General features: G+C 44.4%; 1 protein-coding gene across 1 annotated transcript in view; it reads right to left on the reverse strand.

Annotated features, from left to right (window-relative positions):
* sertad2b (SERTA domain containing 2b) overlaps positions 1–6629 on the reverse strand; it is a 42944-nt gene extending 36315 nt beyond the window's left edge. The window contains exon 1 of the mRNA XM_080869057.1: positions 6475–6629. The gene's annotated coding sequence lies outside the window, so the exon portion shown is untranslated. The remainder of the gene's footprint in view (positions 1–6474) is intronic.
* Between the last annotated feature and the right edge of the window lie 1512 nt (positions 6630–8141).

The following is an 8141-nucleotide window of genomic DNA, read 5'->3' on the forward strand; positions in this document are numbered from 1 at the left end:
ACTCAGCATAGTATACAGGTAGTGGAGCAATGAGTCAGTGTGCTAGGGGATGCAACATGATAACCTCCCAACGAGTCAACATCTGTGCAAGCGGCTCAGTTAGGAGCTCCTTATTTTCTCAATGGACACTGGAAATCTGCTCTTTACATCTGTCTGTCTTTCTCTGAATGCAGTTGTTGCTCCTGTTAAGAGGCCTGCTCTGCAAATGCTCCTTCTCTGACATCTGATCCCCTCAGTCGTGTGTGTGTGTGCGTGTACAGTATGTGTCTCCGATCTCTGCTTGTTGCGTCTTGTTTCCTGAGGATCTCTGAATCCAGCACAATGCTCCCTCAGTTATTAGATCCTAAGTGCATTGCGGTGCACGTCGTAAACATGCTGTAAGCGTAGCAGAAAACAACACCGACGCTGGTGTAATGCTGTAACACAACGTGCTTTTACCACGAGGTCTGTTCTGGGAGTTAAAATACCGCCTCGAGTTACAGTATTTTGTCTCACGACATTTCAACGCTAACTCTTGCACACAGACAAGCCCCAACGTTAAACCACCCCCTGATTTTTAAAATTCTCCTCCCATGCTGCTAAAACAGCTCTGACCCATCAGCACATGGACAAGAGACCAGTGGGCACGTTCTGTGGCGTCTAGCACACAGACGTTCCCTGGTGCCTGTGACATTGGCAGGAGTTAAAAACACAGGAATGGGGGGTGTTTTGAGGTTCAGGGAACATCTGCGGCTGTCCTGTTGGTGGATGGTGGATGGATGGTGGATTCAAACCCAGGGCCTTATTGCACCACCATGTTGCCCCTGCTCTGTTTGGCAAATATGAAATTATTCCACCACTGAAATTCTTGTCCGGTTTTCTTTCCTGAACATTTCCTGACTTTACAAGATCTCAAAAGATAAGAAAAAAAGGCATGCAGCATTCACACAATGAAGCCTTTATCGCAGCTTTACACATTCCCACACTACAAACTTGAAAAGCACATCCATGCCAATAAAAGCCTCTTAAACACATCAAAGTATCAAATATCTAAAATAAAATCTCCTACGATTGCCACTCTTTCTCCCTGTAATGTTGCACAGTTGATCTGTTGGTTTAAAAACATTAAAAATAAAGTTGTATCCGCGTCAACATGTGAGAAAGAAAGAAGGAATGAAACAAGAAAAAGTTGCTGTTTGTTTGAATAATGAAAAAGAGGTCAGTGCCTGAAGGGGCGGGGCGATGGTGAGCGCTCTGTTCAAAGTAAAAGCACTAAAAACAAAAATGCAGAGCTGCTACACAAACACACACACGACTGCTGACTGTGGCGATGGAATGAATGGTAAGGCAGCAAAATGCAAGTGTGTGTCTGTGTGTGAGTGTGCGTGTCTCCTGTTTGCACCTGCAAACCTGTAAGTGCAGTTTATGGACAGCAGTCAAACACTTACATCACACACAAGCGCTGCCACCATGAAACGCAGCAACAAAAGAGAGACGTTTTCATTACAGCTTGACAATCTGTGTCGAGTATGTTTATATCTGTGTGTATATAAAGGATGTTGAAGGTCCTAAAGCGTGCACTGGCCCTTTAAGATGATCTTCACTACATCTGCTGAAGGTCATTAAGCTTAACACCAGAAATATTATGGAACAGCTTGAGATTAGTTCTTAAGATTGAGACTTTCAAATTAGTAAATCACAGGAAAAGCACGGATGGGCATTTTCATCAGTGTCATGACCACATTATGACTTCCTTAAAAAAAACAGCAGCCACTGATTTGCCTTTTAGATATAGCTAATATCTGTTTGCATGAAGATTAGGCTTCTAATAGTCTCCAAATGTTTATATTGCTGCATAGCTACACCTCAAACAAAGACATTACAGGGACACTAAAGGACTGAGCTGCAGCTTCCCCCACTATTGAAAAACATGCTCGGTTAATACTATAATGACTGTGACAAAGCATTTACAGAGAACTATGTTAGCAGAGATATTTGCTATCTGCAGAGTTTGTCAGATTGATGGTTTTTATGCCTTTTGTGCAAAAGTACATCAGTCTAAATCAGGGGTGTCGAACTCCAGGCCTTGAGGGCCGGTGTCCTGCAGGTTTTAGATCTCACCCTGGGTCAACACACCTGAATCAAATGATTAGTTCATTACCAGGCCTCTGAGAACAAGACATGTTGAGGAGGTAGTTTAGCCATTTAAATCAGCTGTGTTGGATCAAGGACACATCTAAAACCTGCAGGTCACCGTCACACGAGGCCTGGAGTTCGACACCTGTGGTCTAAATACTACAATACCCATGACCTCTAGGAGCCAGTGCTGTGGAGAGGGAGCCAATTACAGCTGCTTAATTTTATCGCATGAGATTAAAAAAAATTCAAACTGATTTTGATACACAGACTTAATTTCCTGACAGAATCTGAAGAACCCAGTTGTTCTTGTGGAAATGCAAATAAGGATTTAAGTTAACTTTCTTACCAGGAAGTTTTATTTGCACAACCTTACACTGTTGACTTTTTTTAATTAAAAAAAAATTATAAATACTTTGTAACACCATTGTTAATGGTTTGATGATTGAATCAGATGATTTTGATGGTAATCCAAGCTGTAGAGGCGCTCCAGCTATGAGTCACCTTACATTTTCTGTGGGAGAAATGAATGGGACTTTACTGCTGGATCAGGATTGCCCAAAATAGCAGCCACCACTTTGCAACTCTATAGCAACAGTGAGGCAGATCAAGATAAGCAAACTTTAAGTTCTATGGTAACACTGCAATGAAAAGCACTCTGTGAGTGCCTTCATTGATCCATTTCATTTGTAATTTTTGCAGTTAGAGCTTATAGTTAGCTTTCCAAGACAAGGAAATGATCTGTGGGTGCTGAAACTGATCATAGCCAATATTTGCTTGCTGAGACGTAGCTGATATGAGCGGGAGTCCAGGATGGCATTCAACAAATGGCAGTTTATGCCCACAACTGCAGGAACATGATCTGCCCCCCTGCCTGTTGTCTGACTGACCAGTGAGCTCCATCCACCCTCCAACCTGTTCAGGCTGAGTGAAACACGTTCCATATTACCAAGCTTAATACAGCATTTATGCACACAGACTTTTGGCATAAGGTCAAGGGTTCACAGGATAACCCTGCTTACTGTATAGGGGGAAAGTAGAGGGGATACCTGCTCCCTGTTAGAGCCAGCACAGTGCAGTGGAGCAACGCCAGTCTTGCTGAGGGATTATTGTGTGGTGATGCTATCATCACAACCACTCTCCCACTGTCTATTTATAGTTCACAGAGCTCTCCCTCCCTCTCTCTCTCTCTCTCTCTCTCTCTCTCAGTCTCTGTCACATTCTCCATACTGAATGCCAAATGCATTAAAAGCAGAAGGTCAGGAAAAACAGAACCACTAACCAGTACTTAGCGGTTTGAGCCTCAGAAACAAGTACAACACCTGTCCTCTGTCTTACACAGATTTGTACCCTGAGGTTTGCAGACTTCTTATGTTCACTTCTATGAGGCCAAGAATGCAACTTTCACCACTGGAGATTATGACACATTTGTAGGTCAAGATTTCTGCAGCTGGGAGCCAGTTTAGCTCACAGGGTGAGCAGGTGATGCTGCAAGGCTAAACGTAGCAGCCTGAGTCTGACTCCGACCTGTGGCCCTTTGCTGCTCGTTTTCCCAGGTCTCTGCCTCTTCCTGTCTACTCTTCTACTCTTGACATGAGGACAGTCAAAGAATCCTAAGTTTGAAGTGTATGGAAGAATTACAGTTGACCAGATCTGACTAGTGATTATATCCTTTTCTGATCTAACCTGTTAACATATACCAGGTCATTAGTTACCCATGTTGTGTTGCAAGTAAGGGGTAGAATTTGTGTTTGGATACCATACAACCCCAAGAAAGAATTGTTTGCCTGCTTGGACAGCAGGAACATCTTTTAGTTTCTTAACATCCACAGAGTCACCGCTGACCTGTTTAGGGTTAGAGGTAGGTTCACACCTTCCTCTTTAAATGGAACTTTACCCCAGTAGAAATGCATATCATTTTTTATGTAGCATGTGGCTTAAAGGGAACCCTGACCCCATCCCTGAGTGGCTTGCTGGATATAAAGAGGCAAAGTTCATTTCCATAATGACTTAAAACACCTGAACAGATAAGTGTCCAGAGGACTTTCAAGGTAGCCGCTCAGTGGTGAGACTTGCTTCTGGAAGGGCTTTGCATCTGTTCAGTGTGGCTACTGAAACGTTTTTGGCCCAAAGCGACTCCAGATTTGATCATCAAGGTAGCTTTTAGCAACATGGTGTTATCTTTACTGTGACGGTCAGGTTCATGATTATACTAGATCAGGTATTTCTGCTTTTTAGTGTACTGCAGGATTGTAAGTACAGCAGAGTCTTGAAAGTAGGGAAAGCGACAGCTCATGCTGGACGGTTTGCTGATTTTGCCTGCCAGACGGGCCACAGTGTCTGAGACCCAGGCTGGGAACACTGAAGAACCACAGCACCTTAATCTGGATTAGCTGCTGAGTTAGAGGCCTGGATGCTTGTGTAATCCCTTTGCCAAAGTTCCACCAGCCAGCCCCGCATTGGCCATTTGACGGCAGGAGTGTTCATTCAGGCCGGTCAGCCCGGGCTGCACTCAGATATGAAGGTCTATGCTCCTAGTGAGCAATGATGATTTAAAAAACCCAATAAACACGATCCTAAACACGCGTTTCTTCCTTCGGTTTGACATCGACGGCACATAAATTATAAGTACATGTGTGTATGAAGTCCAGGCACGAGGGAATACTGTGCCGCACTGGAGCAGCGCAGCAGCGCAGCGCGATCTGCCTGTCAGTCAGTCAGTGCTGGTGTGTGAGAGCTTAAAGACAACTCGGTTATATAATGAAGGCAGTAGCAGAACAGCAAATGAGCGCTGATTCTGTGTGAGCGTCAACTGAGAACACCGCGGTGAGTTCCTCCAACTCCAGAAGAATCAGATCTCCCTGAAAGCCCTTTAAAACTATACCCCCCCCCCCCCCCCCCCCCCAAAAAAAAGTTCCTGTGCTCCCTTCATGATTAAGAACTTGAAGTGACGAAGTGACGCCTTTTAATTATGGTAAATGGTAAATGGCCTGTATTTATATAGCGCTTTACTAGTCCCTAAGGACCCCAAAGCGCTTTACATATCCAGTCATCCACCCATTCACACACACATTCACACACTGGTGATGGCAAGCTACATTGTAGCCACAGCCACCCTGGGGCGCACTGACAGAGGCGAGGCTGCCGGACACTGGCGCCACCGGGCCCTCTGACCACCACCAGTAGGCAACGGGTGAAGTGTCTTGCCCAAGGACACAACGACCGAGACTGTCCAAGCCGGGGCTCGAACCGGTGTTGTGCCAAAAAGTGATTGTCTGCCAAAAACTGATTTCCGGTATTTGCCAAAAAGCAATTGCTCATATTTAAAGTGCTATAAGTAACTTGTTGGGCTATAATATGTTAAACATATGTCAAATGCATCCCTTATGGATGACATAAAGTCATCTTGAGCCACAAACAACATTCGTGTAGCAAGATACAAGCCGCAATCAGTTTTTGGCAGCGACTTTTATATAACCTTTATTTATGCAGTAAAAAAAATCTCATTAACATTAAAAATGTATTTTGTAAGAGTAAGTTGGCCAAGAGCACAGCAGAAATGGCAGCAAATATTACAATAGTTCTGTAAAAATATGTTAAGTGGGGATAAAGGACCAGATATGGTTATAATGTAAGTACAAGTTGTAAAGATACTTAAAAAACAGATAATTTTTTAATTCTTTATGTAACCCCTTTGTATCCCCTGTTCACCGAAGTCTATTTACGAACATACGTAAAGATATTACACATAAAAAATACACAGAAACACTGGAAATCCCTTTTTGGCAGACAATCACTTTTTGGCACAACACCCGGCAACCTTCCGATTACAAGGCGAACTCCCAACTCTTAAGCCACGATCGCCCGTTAAACTTTTTAAACACGCAAAAATTACAATGAGCGATGTTTCATTTGTCAAACATAGGCCGATTTCAAGAGCATCGTCATTTCACACGTAAAACACATCTGCGCGCTTGACCTGTTATGCATTATCGTTCAGCAGCATGTTCGCTCCATAAATCGCTATTTTTCCAGTGAAGTTTGGCGCTGAACTGTCTACGCGCGTTATGATCGTGCGTAACGGGAATTCCACGCTGCGCTTTTCCACTTCTGACAGCCTCTGCTGATGTACACAGGCAACGTACTTGCTCCTTCTTTGAACCAGTTTATGATGGGTTATTGTTTTTTTTCTTACAATGCTGAAAGCTACTTGTGGAGATGTTTAAGGTGTTAAAGATAAGAAGACTCATAGAGATGGAAACATAAACACAAAAATACATCACTTACGATCACAACCAAGAGGAGCCCCAGACAGCGAGTGTCTGTACAAGAGTTCATGATGCAGTTTCAGACACTCACCCTGTATGGCAGATCCGTCCAGCACGGTGCTGAAGTAGAAAAATGGATTTGAAAAAATGGACTCTGAAGCTTCTGTGACGGGAGAAAGGTCACACGGCCAATGCCGGGATGTCTAATTTCTGTTCTACCTAAAATCTGGTGGACTACGTACGGGCTCAGTCCAACGTCTCCAATGTCACACAGACCGCCGCCAATGCGAAGTCTTGTAATATCAGCCAGCCTCGTGCTGCATTCAAGTGTCATGGGACAAATAATATTCTTTGAATTCTGCTCCTGAACGAAAAGAAATCACTCAGTGTGGAGGTTCAGTTGCCTACGAAAGCCTATTAAACATATTATACATGTGGTTCATAACACGGAGATGTGTTTTGTAAAATTCGCCATGTTTCAGTCTGACTTTGAGTCTGTTTATCAGTCGTTTGTTCCTGAAGTCCGTGAACGCGTCACACTTCGCTCTGTGACAGACATGTCGTGCAGTGACTCAGAGCTGAGTCACTGTTTCGTGTCCCGCCCACACAGCGGTGGCGGCCAATCGCGCCTGTGCGGAAGCGGGTACGGCGGCGAGGAGTCACGCAGCCCTCAACAGTAACTCAGTGTGCAGTTTAAAGGGACGCCAGCCCCGTACACACACCCACCCTCACTCCAAGCTCCCGCTCCGTCCACGGAAATCGTTCCCATTGACCATTAAAGGCAGGTGGGTGGGAGCGCAGGGGACACATTCACATAAATATAAAGAAACATGAAGGATGATTTCTGAGTCAGTGAATTCAGACCAAAGACTGACTTGCATTGGCCACAGTCTGTGAAATCTATGGATGACATGTATCCTCCCAGTTTGGGGGGGGAAACAGATCTTGTTGGTCCAGATGAAACTTAATGCTTAATGCTTAACGTGCCCTGTGGAGCACCTTTTTCATTTTTTATTCCTAAATTCTGACCTGAGCAGGTAGCTCCTGTCCATTTATGCAGCTCTTGGTGGAAACCCTCTAAAAGAAAAGTGTCAGTGTGTAGAGAAGACTGTAAGCTAAGAACCAAACCCTCAGAATATAGTTGGATTTGAGCATTTAAATGGGGCTTTCACAGTTGACGGGTCGTGGTCAGTCTTCATTCTGCCTGGCTACAGGTTGGGGAAGGTGCAGGCGTCCTGCAGACTAGAGATGATACTTTGTGTGTCATAGGTAGGAAGACATATCACGGCCATCTGATGGTCGAGGTATAAAACCACTGTCACCTCTATTTCTTATATGAAATAGCTCTTTCACGCAGGAGCTACTTTGGAGAATGGACTTCATTTTTGCTGTCGTTACTGAGCTGCTTCTCCTAGAGTGTTGAAAGATATCCGTGGACATGCCTGATTGCACTCCACCCTGCTGGATCCCTTACGGGGCCTCATGCAGCTGGCTTTGGCTGGGAGATAATATCCTACTGTGTGCTGGCAGCATCACTGAGAGGTTAATCTTCCAAAACTGGAGTTTTACCCCATAAGATTGTTGTAATTCTCTTTTTCTTCCCATGTCCATCTCTTTTGTATCTACCTGATATTTCTGTCTGATGTCATAGAGTTTGTAGCGGCTCAGTTCTTCTGATGCTTGCCTGTTTCTGGGCTTCTTCCGCATAACAATCGGGGACTTTTACCTGACAGTCTTTGTCGTAACCCTGCAGAGGTC

This window comes from Rhamphochromis sp. 'chilingali', assembly GCF_963969265.1.
Source record: "Rhamphochromis sp. 'chilingali' genome assembly, chromosome: 20".
NCBI lineage: Eukaryota > Metazoa > Chordata > Actinopteri > Cichliformes > Cichlidae > Rhamphochromis > Rhamphochromis sp. 'chilingali'.